Source organism: Dendrobates tinctorius, unplaced genomic scaffold (genome assembly GCF_039654945.1).
Source record: "Dendrobates tinctorius isolate UK_male_01 unplaced genomic scaffold, ASM3965494v1 ptg000098l, whole genome shotgun sequence".
Lineage (NCBI taxonomy): Eukaryota > Metazoa > Chordata > Amphibia > Anura > Dendrobatidae > Dendrobates > Dendrobates tinctorius.
Genome location: NW_027361766.1, coordinates 13,937,431 through 13,949,951, shown reverse-complemented (window position 1 = coordinate 13,949,951; position 12,521 = coordinate 13,937,431). Strand labels below are relative to the sequence as shown.

Genomic DNA, 12,521 nt, shown 5'->3' with positions numbered 1-12,521 from the left:
GGGATAGTACAACAGGTGTCAGAAAGGGGCCCGGGTAGCATGGACGGGATAGTACATCAGATGTCAGAAAGGGGTATTATAATATTTTTACAGCTAGCACTGCCAACTGTGTAATCTATAGCACTAGAGGTTTAACAGAATTCAAATGAAGGACTAAACTTAGCATTAGAAATGAGAATGATCAAGGTGAGTTGTCTTCAAGTTGAATTTGGTGAAATTCACTCTTTGATTTGAGGATCTGCTTAAAAAAATATGTAGCATCATTTTAAACATTGCTAAATACTCAGAGAGCAGACTAATGGCATTAGGTTCAGGCTTTACAGTAATGTACTGAAACTATCACATCAAATCGTCTAACTCAGGCAGTCATCTGAGCTATGAAAGCCAGTATAAAACATGTGGACCACTCAAGAAGCATTATGCTTGTTTGTACATTGAATTGACCGTGGAGAGGGCACGACTCAATCTGACTAGGGAGAAGAAAAGGCCTAATCTAATTGTGGTTTATTAATTTCAGTGCACAAGTACATGAAAATTAGACTCCTAGTCTATGAATACTACTCCAAAAATGTAATTTATATAGAGGGAAGTTCTTTCTCTTTCCTCTTCTCTCTTTTTCTCTCACTCTCTCTGACTTTTTCACCTCACTCTATTTTTACAAAGTAGTTTGTGGCCTTTAAATATTTCGATTCATAGCAAATTTATTTGGCACAAATCAAATTTTGGGGGAAAATTTGGTGAATCAGACAAATTTCTTTATAATGTGACACAGCTAAACTTAGCTGTGCTGCCCCTCCCTCATATTTACTTGCAGAGGGTTAGACTGGAAGATCAGAATTGTATCATTGGTATCATTGCATCTCATACACTGAGAAACCTTCAAATCTAAGCTATGGTTGAGTTGTGTTCTTCTTTTCTTTGAGTGTTGCCTGTTTATTATTGGGCAATTTGTTACAGGGGGAAAAAGTACACATCCCCAATGAAAACTGTGATAGCACCCATCTGGAATTAACAAAAATTAGCTCACTAGAGCCAAATACTTTGATTGCTAATATCTCCGCAACCGAGAAGCAAAACAAAAATAATCCTTCTAACTTTGCTCTGAGTCACCAGTACATCCTTTCTCAGTTCATTGAAAATTGAAAGAAACCCAACTTATTTTCACAGAAATACAAAAAAATCCTCAGTTAACTAAATCTTTGTAATGTACAAACAAATAAAACATTTTGCTTTTTTCTCAGTTCTCAATGATTAATCTATTTGATGCTTCTCCAGTAACTAAATGTTTTGGAATTTCATAACAGTTGAATACAGTGCATTCTTTTCTTCATAGTTTATAAACATATTAATTTATTAAATATCTTTGATTGTTGTGCCATTTTCAAGTCACAATTATTAGACAAAGCCTGAGGGTATTAATACTATGAGGCAGATTTATTTAGTCTCCAAAAGTAAACCTTAGATCAGGAAAGCATAAGATTTACCAATGTTACACATCACTCTTAGTGTCAGTGCCAAGCGTTGAGTCATGCATATCTCCAGTTACATACAGGAATTTTTTATAATCCTTTTGTATACCCATTGTAAAAATTATAGAACTAGCATTACTTATCTATTAGAGGTCCAGAATTGCCTCTCTATTGTAGCCACGGATACATCTGTCACCTCATGATTACAGCACAGTTGTAATTTCACCACTGGAGTTTGTAGTTGAGAGACAGTGCTTGACTGATGGTAGATGAGTAAAACATTATTCTTTTTAGCTGTTTGCACATTCACATTCAGTGCACAGATAAATGGATACCTGGCAGCACTGTGAAAGGCGAATAGACATCAGGAGATACAGTACATCAGGCCTACAGCTCTGGCAAAAATTAAGAGACCACCACATCAAAACCCTGTCATGGTCAGCTCATTTTCCTGAACCCCATTGAAAACCTCTAGAATGTAATCAAGAGGATGATGGATAGTCACAAGCCATCAAACAAAGAAGAACTGCTTAAATTTTTGCGCCAGAAGCATTGTCAAACACTGTTGGCAAGCATGCCAAGACGCATGAAAGCTGTTTTTAAAAATCATGGTTATTCCACAAAATATTGATTTCTGAACTCTTCCTGAGTTAAAACATTAGTATTGTTGTTGTTTCTAAATGATTATGAACTTGTTTAATTTGCATTATTTGAGGTCTGAAAGCACTGTGTTTTTTTAATTTTGACCATTTCTTCTTTTCAGAAAAAAAAAAGATTTATTGCTTTGAAATTTGGAGACATGTTGTCAGAAGTTTATAGACTTAAAGAACAATTTACATTTTACTCAAAAATAAACCTATAAAGAGAAATATCAGACAAACTGAACATTTTTGCCAGAGCTGTAGTATGGCTGCTCATCATTGAGCTCCAAAACTGCAAAGGTGCAGCACTTTAGGTACTCCATCAAATGTATTGTAGACATGGTCGGGTATGACACATTCACCCACCCCTTTTTGACCAAAAAGGAGTGGATCTGCAATACCCCACTGCAGGCACTTTCACAGTTAACAATGCTATTTTGGAACACATCTGATCACAACCGACCATTGCATGCAATGGAAAAAGTAGATCGGCATGGGTGCCAGATGTGCAACCCCATTGATGCAATATTAATGGATAGGCAACAGCCATAAAAGTATCAACGCAATTAAAATAAACTCACATTCTGTTCAACCAGCAAGCTGTGATCCTGGTAAACAGTTTAAGTCCAGACTCAATAATAAGATTAAGCAATAATTGAATGAGTTTGTGAGATCTTTATGAGGTTTCATGATGATGATGATGATGAATTTTGCAGTCAATATAGTGAAAGCAACCAGGTAGGGAAGGAGTGTCTCTGCACTTTTTTCATAGTGCTTGGCCAAAACTCAAATGCTTGGTGCCTTTCTTGTTTGATACTCTTTATGGTCTCTTCATGTGTAATTTCTGCATTCAGTGACGACCCACCTAAGTTGTGAAGCTGAGAGAGTGGATGTACCACCAAACAAGTATCAAACTCAGACTCAGTTAGTGATGTTGGGTCTGAATAGAGTTTAGCATAAAAGCCCACCAGTTTAGTTTGAATCTGGATTGGAGGTAAATTAACCTGGTGAAGTTTCTAGTGGCTAATAGTAATTGTTAGCTAATTTTTAATACTTTTTTTGTATCCACGTCACTATCTTCTCCACAGCATGGGTTAGAACTGCATCCAGTTGTACTCTAGAATTTGTAATAACAATGTGAAGAAAGCATGAGGATGACTTGGGTTATTTTAGTTACAAAAGACTACCTGTAACTCCACTTTCATGCCAAGGTTATTATAGTTCCACATATAATCATGTAATCTTTCTTGACATCATCAACTATAGTCTCACCTAACTGCAGTGTGCTGCTGAAGATGTTCCATTAACACAGATGATCAGAATGGGGACACTCAACAGATCATTTGGTCAGGCACAGTCTATTTTTGAATACTTTGTTTTGTGCATCTAATGACCTCTGTGGATTTTGAAGAAGGCATTTGGACACTAACAGACAGGCTTGATCAGAAACCATGATGAAGGGGGACTGAAATCCTGGTAAATAGATTAAATCTCGGAAGAGTTTCTTAGGCTAGGTTCACATTGCGTTTGTGGGCAGCGTTTAACGCATACGTTATATAGTGGCATTAACGCTATGCAACGGATGCGTTAACGCACCCATAGACTGCAATAGACGAGCGCATCGCCAACGCATGTCATAATCATCATGCGTTCACGATGTGCCGTCATTCTGTGATGGACCCTCGGACACAGTCTGCAGTGTTCGGGGGTCCGTCACCACTAGCACAGACAGGGAAGCTGCGCTAGCATGATCGCTAAACGCGATCACAATATGACAGTAGCGTTAATGCAGTCCGTCAACTATATGCGTTGAACGGACTGCATTAACACAATGTGAACCTGGCCTTAGTCTTGCATGACTCAATGTCCAAAGTCTGACATCATAAGCTATCAAGAATCCAGTATTACCAAAGGCACTGACATTTATAGCTAAATATTTCTATGGTTTAATGGGCACCCACATCAGTACCACAGAAGACTACTTTTTATTGTTGAAGAAAAAAAGTGCTGCAGCCGCATATGTACGTATGTGCTTATTGTCTCCAGCCTATTAACAGACTGAAAGCCTGCTGCTAACTGCAGCAAAATCTGTTGGGTTAGACAAGTCATTGCAATGGGCCCCAGATACTGCCAGATCATGTGGAATTTGACTTACAGTTTCACGGATGATAGCTTTAACAACCAGAAATTGGACATACAGTGATGACAAATTCTCTGCAGTAGGTAAAAATAAAAAAAAGAGAGAGACCATACCCATCGATAATCGCAAACATGGCCAAACCATGAAATACAATGCACATTGTTAAAATAAATACAATATGATATACTTTGCACTGACGAGAGCCAATAGCTCGAAACACCGTGTCTCCAAATTGAGATTCTGATTTGGCTTTTATTCTAAGTCATATTACAAGACTTGTTAAAGGGTTGATTGTGACTTGTAGGATCGCTACTACCCACAGGTGGCGCTATAGAGTTCAAGTCCTCGTTTTCTCTGAAGAGGCAATTTGCATACAATATGACGAGAAACCTGTCAGTAGGATAGACAGACCTGCTAATTTTGATGCTGTCTTTATTGAGGTGTTCATCTTGTAAATCATCTAGCATATCATAGGCCTCCATGTACATACAGCAAAAATTGTGACATTTTTTGGTAACTGTAAAGAAACATAAAAAAAGATTTTCTGATCATTGGAACTCTTTACACCCCTTCCAGCTGTACCCATTAAAGGGGTATTTGCAAGTTATTTAATTGCTTTAATCAGTTATACAGTGTGATATTAAACAAGTTTTTACTTGTCTTGTGTTTTCCATCTACTTTTATTCTACTGCGAACTTTCATAGTGTACAGCTGGTTTCCATGGAGAGCAGCCACTTGTGCCTGCCCAGACCCTTGCCAAGAGTATGCAGTAATTACATTTCGAATAATTAACCCCTAACATCTCAGTCAGATGTCTCCAGCCTACTGAATTTGATGGTTCTCGGCTCTTGCAGTCCAGAGCCAAGTGCTTCTTAAAATCTCCTGATATCTCTATCACAAATGTGTGTTAGTTTTAAATAAAAAAGTGAAAGTGTTTTTTCCTTCAAATAAAGGACTTTATTCTGGCTGTGTGTTTATATGAAATATAACTATAGGATTAGCAATAGAGAGGTGTATTATAGACGCCTCTCAATTACTAAGCCCTGGGCTTTATGTCACCGGACAACACAAGGCGACATCAACCCCACAAATATGAACCCCACTTGCCACAGCTACAGGGAAAGTTGGAAGAGCTGGGCAAAGCACCAGACTTGGTGCATCTAATAGATCCGTCTTTTCTGAGAGAGCTGCAGGCTGCTATTTATAGGCTGGGGGTGCCAATATCCATGGCCCATTACCAGCCTGAAAATGCCAGCACCAGGTATCTGCTTTAGCTTGACTGGTTGTCAAAAACGGAGGTGACCCCATAATTTTTTTAAGTTTTTCATTAAACAATGTTTAAAAAGTGCCCGCTATTCTTCCTAAAACTGACAGCTGAGGGTTGCAGCCCAAAGCTGACAGGTTTGCCTGGCTGGTAATCAAAAATACAGGGGAACCCATGCCATTTTTTTTATTTTATAGATTTATAGTGCAGGTGCCAGCTGATTAATAGTCCCATCAGCCGTTGCCTGCTCTTGTTGTTATTATCAGCAGCAGGTGTAGGTTGATGGGAGTAGAAGTTGATGTGGGATCAGGCTACCATCTGACAGCATGGGAGCCGCGGCTCTCTGACTAGCAGTAATAATATTACTGCTGATCAGAGTCAGTGTTTGCCGTGCTGTTATGCACATGTTTGTCTGGGTTCGGGTTTGGATACTGTTCTAGTAACAAAACCGTACTTTTTTTAACTGTTTGTCCAATCTGCCACTCCATTCAGGGGTTCACCTAATACCAGTGCTAGGCAGCTGCTTTGAAGAAGCTATTGCTGATTAGAGGAGGCAGGGTTTTGATAAAGCTGTGAACTTTGAATCACCTGACCTGCCCTAACAAACCATAACCCTAATAGGCTAATTAAGGACTGAAACCTTGGACAAAGGAATCTGAGCACACAAGTGGGTGCCCAAACTTTTTCATTGGCCCATTTTCCTTTTTGTAATTTTTAAAATTCAAAAGATGAAAAAATATATATGTGGCAGTGCCAAGTGACCGCAGCGTCAGAAAGAAGGAATATGAGAAGCTGGAGAAATACCAGGGCCTCAAAGGAGAACTGGAGAAGATGTGGAAGGTGAAGGCAGCAGTGATTCCAGTAGTGATAGGAGCACTTGGAGTAGTGACCTCTAAGTTGGGAAAATGGCTATAACAGATCCCAGGAACAACATCTGAACTCTGTCCAGAAAAGTACAATGCTGGGAACAACTAAGAACCTGAGCAGAACCCTCAAACTCCCAGCCCTCTGGTAGGACCCTAGAATGAGAAAGGACAAAAAAAGACCACCCCTGTTGGTCTTTGGGGGTGGTTTTTTTTGCTCTTTCTCATTCTCGGGTCCTCTATTTTGTTTTTTAAATTTTTCTGTACCTCTCCGTATTAGTAAAATGTCAGACACCTGGCTACTATTTTGCTGAATTCATGCAGAGCTAATTACAACAAAATTGGTAGTCTGAGAAAAAAGAATTTTTGTAACAATTGAGTAGCATTCAATTCCACTTAAATAAATTCGCCCATCTGTAACTAAGATACAGGGACTAACTAATTCAGAAAAAGAGTCAAAAGAACTTTTGCATAGCAAGCATAGCATAGCAAGCATAGCAAGCCGAAAGCAGTGAAAGTTCAAATAGTCACTGCCCATGAAGAGTTAGGAGAAATTGGAAGCTTTCAATTTTGGTTGGAAGTTTGATTATAAGGCATTTAAGAAGTTTTATATACATAGTTCACTGACTTTTCATGTCCTAATAAAGATATTAGGCTCAATTCAGCAAAGTATTTTTGCCAGTCTTCTTGTGTAAAACAATTGCCAGTTTTGGCCGGCATCCTCAAAGTGGGCGGTTGTAAGATGCTCCTAATTCATTAAGAGACACATCTTACTTTAATGGAGTCTTTATTATGACTGGCATGAAAACTCCAGTCTTAATGAATCGGAGCCCATTGTGATCTGAAAAAGAAAAAATAAATTCAAATTGCTTCACCTTAAATTCTTTGGGTCAATTTGCATGTGGATTGCAGATGGGAGTCATCAGTCTGTAACCAAAAATGGATCAGTTTAGAACATAGTCATACTAATGGAATTTGCAAATTTCCCCAGCGTAAGATTAATACAGATACACACAGATTGTGTTCCATGCCTTGTGCTTTCTTTTGTTTGTGTTACTGTTTATTAATAATCCTTGATTAAAAATGTGTCGGAAACCCAATATTTTGAATGCAAAGTTTATTTACACGTTCATTGATCTCTAATGGTCTCTGGTCAAAAATGACTCAAATTCAAAGTATTTAAATGTGGTAATAATTGTGGAGAAACATTTAGAGCCTATCCCTGTTTGCTAAATTCTCTTTGTAGAGATATCTTTACTTTATCCAAAAACTTACAGATGTCCAGTACTCTTAGTAAAATCTAGAAACTTTACTCAAGACAAATAATAAGGAGATGAAAAACATCTTGTCTGCACGTTTTTATATATGTCATCCCTTAGTCAGAGCTGGGATTAACTAAACACTAGCTTCCCTGATAGTCACCAGGTGCAAAGGCATGACTCAGGGGTCATTAAAAATGTAAATATTAATACTATGTATCATTAGATAAAATGCTATACAGTGTGAATAACATTGTGTGTGTATATATATATATATACTGCTCAAAAATTATATGTATTATATATATATATATATATTGCTCAAAAAAATAAAGGGAACACATACTAATACATTGTGTTAGAATCATAGAATCATAGAATCGTAGAGTTGGAAGGGACCTCCTGGGCCATCTGGTCCAACCCCCTGCTCAAAGCAGGATTCGCTAAATCATCCCAGTCAGATGTCTGTCCAGGATCTGTTTGAAGACTTCCATTGAAGGAGAACTCACCACTTCTCGTGGCAGCCTGTTCCACTCATTGATCACTCTAACTGTCAAAAAGTTTTTTCTAATATCTAATCTGTGTCTCCTCCCATTCAGTTTCATCCCATTGCTTCTAGTATTTCCTTGTGCAAATGAGAATAAAGTTGATCCTTCTACAGTGTGACAGCCCTTTAGATATTTATAGACAGCTATTAAGTCTCCTCTCAGTCTTCTCTTTTGCAAACTAAACATTCCCAAATCCTGCAACCTTTCCTCATAAGACAGGTTTGCAGACCGGTCACCATTCTGGTCGCTCTTTTCTGAACTTGCTCCAGTTTGTTGATGTCTTTTTTAAAACGTGGTGCCCAAAACTGGACACAATATTCCAGATGAGGTCTGACCAAAGAGGAGTAGAGGGAAATAATGACTTCACGTGATCTAGACTGTATGCTTCTGTTAATACATCCTAGAATTGCATTTGCCTTTTTTGCTGCTGCATCACACTGTTGACTCATTCAGTCTGTGATCTATTAGTATACCCAAGTCTTTTTCACATGTGCTGTCACTTAGCCCTATTCCTCCCATTCTGTATATGCTTTTTTCATTTTTATTGCCCAGATGTAGTACTTTGCATTTCTCCCTGTTAAAAACCATTCTGTTAGTTGCTGCCCACTTCTCCAGTTTATTTATATCTTTTTGAATCCTCTCTCTCTCTCTTCTCTAGTATTAGCTATCCCTCCTAGCTTTGTGTCATCAGCAAATTTAATCAGTTTACCCTCAATTCGTTCATCTAAATCGTTGATAAAGATGTTGAACAATACAGGGCCAAGGACAGAGCCCTGTGGTACCCCACTTGAGACATTCTTCCAACTGGATGTGCAGCCATTTACGACCACTCTTTGGGTCCGATCACTAAGCCAGTTATGAATCCACCTAACAGTTGCCTTGTCCATTCCATACTTAGTCATTTTTGCAATAAGGATTGTATGAGAGACTTTGTCAAATGCTTTGCTGAAGTCAAGATATACTATATCTACAGCATTTCCTTGATCCACCCAATCAGTGATTCCGTCATAGAAGGAAATTAAGTTAGTCTGACATGACTTATTAGTTACAAACCCATGCTGACTCTGTTTAATCACTTCATTCTTATCCAGGTACTGACATACATGTTGTTTAATAATTTCTTCAAAGATCTTTCCTGGTATAGAAGTCAGACTCACCGGCCTATAGTTGCCTGGGTCCACCTTCTTCCCCTTTTTGAAGATAGGAACAACATTTGCTCTTCTCCAGTCTTCTGGGACTTCTCCTGTTCTCCAAGAATTTTCAAAGATTATGGAGAGGGGTTCAAAAATTTCGTCTGCTATCTCCTTCAGTACTCTGGGGTGTAATTCATCTGGACCTGGAGACTTGAATTCATTTAGGTTAGCTAAGTGTTTCCTCACTATCTTTCTGTTTATAGATATCCTGGATTCTTCTATTCCCTTAATAGGACAGTGAAGAACAGTTGATGTTACATTTCCTTTGTCAGAGAAAACAGATGCAAAATAGGAATTTAAAAGTTCAGCCTTCTCAGCATCCTGTCTTACCATTTCATCATTTTCATTCTGTAAAAATCCTATAGCATCTTTGACTTTTCTTTTACTTTTGACATATCCCCAAAATCCTTTATTATTGCTTTTGACATTTCTTGCAAGCCTCAATTCATTTTCAGCTTTAGGTAATCTGATCTGTGCCCTGCAGGTTCTGCAGACAGCATTATATTCTTCTTTAGATATGCCTCCCTCTTTCCATTTTATAAACATTTTTTTCTTCCTTTTTAGCATGTGCTTAAGTTCTGTGTTCATCCATCCTGGTTTCCTTAAATGCTTCCTATTCTTCCCTCTTTTCGGAATTGTTAACAACTGTGCTTTGAGAATTTCATTTTTCAAGATTTCCCATCCTTCCTGGACATTTTTGTCTTTAAGGATATCCAGCCATTGGATCCCTCCAATTCTCTTTCTGAATCCCTTAAAATCTGCCTTTCTGAAATCTAACCTTGACGTCTGAGTCTTCACAGGTCTTCCTCCTCTAGTTATGCAAAATTCTAAAATAGCATGGTCGCTACCTCCTAGGGTCCCAGCCACTTTTACCTCCTCAACCATTTCCTCCCTGTTTATAAGGATTAGATCCAAGGTAGCAGTTCCTCTTGTTTTCTCCCCTACCTTTTGGAAGATAAAGTTGTCAGCAAGAGAGGATAAGAATTTCCTTGACCTGTTAGTTTTGCCTGAGAGAGATTCCCAACAAATGTCTGGATAGTTCAAATCTCCCATGACAACTATGTCATATTTTTTGGAGAACTTGGCCATTTGATGCATAAAGAGTTCATCCATATCTTCAGCTTGCACAGGCGGCCTGTAGTAAATGCCTACAATGGTTTCCTTTCCATTGTTCTGTCCTTGTATTCTTACCCAAACAGTTTCCACAGAACTCCCAGTCTCTGAAGCCTCAATCTCTGTGCAGATATACGCGTTTCTAACATACAATGCGACACCTCCTCCTCGTTTATCAAGTCTGTTTCTTGCAAATAAGTTGTATCCTTCTAGTCTTGTATTCCAATCATGTGTATTTTCCCACCAAGTTTCAGTGATTCCAATGACATCATACTTCTTTTCCTGTGTTAGTAGTTCCAATTCTCCTTGTTTGTTGCCCATGCTTTGTGCATTAGTATAGAAACATTTTAGTTTGTGATAGGTTTCTCTTTCTCCAATATTTTTATTAATTAGATTCTTTTGTCTTTGTTCTTCCTTTCCACTTCTAATAGCAGAGTTCTCAATAGCATTTGTCAAGTGTATGGCTTTTTCTGGTCTTTTGCTTCCCTTCCCATGTTGTTCTAGTTTAAAGCTCTTCTTACAAGTGTAGCAAGGTGACTTCCAAATACATGCTTTCCAGTCTTCGTAAGGTGCACCCCATCTCTAGCAAGTAGTCCATCGTATAAGTAATTCACTCCGTGATCCAGAAATCCAAATCGTTGCTGACGGCACCATCGACGTAGCCAGTTGTTCACCTGCAGAATCTTATTCCACCTCCTTGTTCCATGGCCATCCACTGGGAGGATGGAAGAGAAGACCACCTGCGCTCCCAGTTCTTTCACTTTCTTGCCTAAGTCTTCAAAGTCTCTGCAGATGGTTTCCAGGTCATTTCTTGCGGTGTCATTTGTCCCCACATGTAGTAGCAGGAATGGGTATTCATCTGTAGGTCTGAAGAGTCCTGATATCCTGTCAGACACATCTTTAATTCTTGCACCTGGAAGACAGCACATTTCTCTTGAAGTTATATCCGGTCTGCAGATAGCGGCCTCTGTTCCTCTCAACAGGGAATCCCCCATGACCACCATTCTCCGTTTCTTCTTCACAACATTTTTCTTGTTGTTTAAGTGCTTCCTTTATTTTTTGTGGGGAAAATAATTATTTGATAAACCCCCCATTTTGCAAGTTTTCCATCCTACAGAGAATGGAGATGACTGTAATTTTTAATGTAGGTACACTTCAACTGTGAGAGACATAATTAAGAAAAAAAAAAAAAGCCAGAAAATCACCTTGTATGATGATTATTAAATACTTAAATTGCATTTTACTGCATGAAATAAGAATGTGATCACATATCAACGAGAAAGAATTGTGGCTCTCATAATAATAATAATAATAATAATACATTTTATTTCTATAGCGCCGACATATTCCGCAGCAGTTTACATTTCAGAATAGACCTATTAGTTTTTATTTAAGAAGCCCTTTTACTCTGCACTCTACCTGTGTTTATTTCACCTGTTTGAACTCATTATCTGCATAAAAGACACCTGCCTAAACAATCACATTCCAATCTTTCATCTATGGCTCTCATGGAAATTTGGTTGATATAGATTTATATCCCTGTGTGTGCTGCAGCCTGTCCTAATTAGACAGAGTCTTATTGAGTGCTCAACAGGAAAGAAGACACCCTACACATGTTGTTAGCAGCATCTCTTTCCAGCAGGACTCTGCTGGTTTATTGAATATACATGGTTTTATCAGGTCGTACAGATAGGAGTGGTTACTCATAAACATAAAGGCTGAACTTCTAATCTAATTGTTCAGTTTAAATACATGAACATATATGGGTGTCCAACATGGGGTTACTTAGACATCAAATGATTTACTGTCCCTAATCTTGCAATGTCAGCAAGACTCCAATATCGGCTTGGAACATCTGTTGTTACTTCCTCTTCTCTATGTCTGGGAGAAATGTCACAAGACAATGCTATCATGAGATAACATCAGCTCCCCAGACTGGCTCATGGGGTGTAGCAGGTCATTTCCAACAACTGGTTACAAAGTTCAAGCTGTGAATATGAGTATATGGAGTATATAAGAGTATATGAGTAT

The 12,521-nt window shown here is 38.4% G+C and overlaps 1 long non-coding RNA gene across 10 annotated transcripts in view; it reads right to left on the bottom strand.

Annotated features, from left to right (window-relative positions):
- LOC141099184 (uncharacterized) overlaps positions 1 to 12,521 on the bottom strand; it is a 71,954-nt gene that overhangs the window by 41,894 nt on the left and 17,539 nt on the right. For 6 of the 10 annotated variants that reach the window (XR_012234433.1, XR_012234430.1, XR_012234437.1 and 3 more), the window contains exon 2: positions 7,253 to 7,304. The exons of 2 other annotated variants lie outside the window; for them this stretch is intronic. This is a non-coding gene — a long non-coding RNA (uncharacterized lncRNA). Of the gene's footprint in view, positions 1 to 4,661; positions 4,768 to 7,252; positions 7,305 to 12,521 lie in introns of all 10 variants that reach the window. 2 more of the 10 variants (XR_012234429.1, XR_012234431.1) reach the window with 1 other exon arrangement.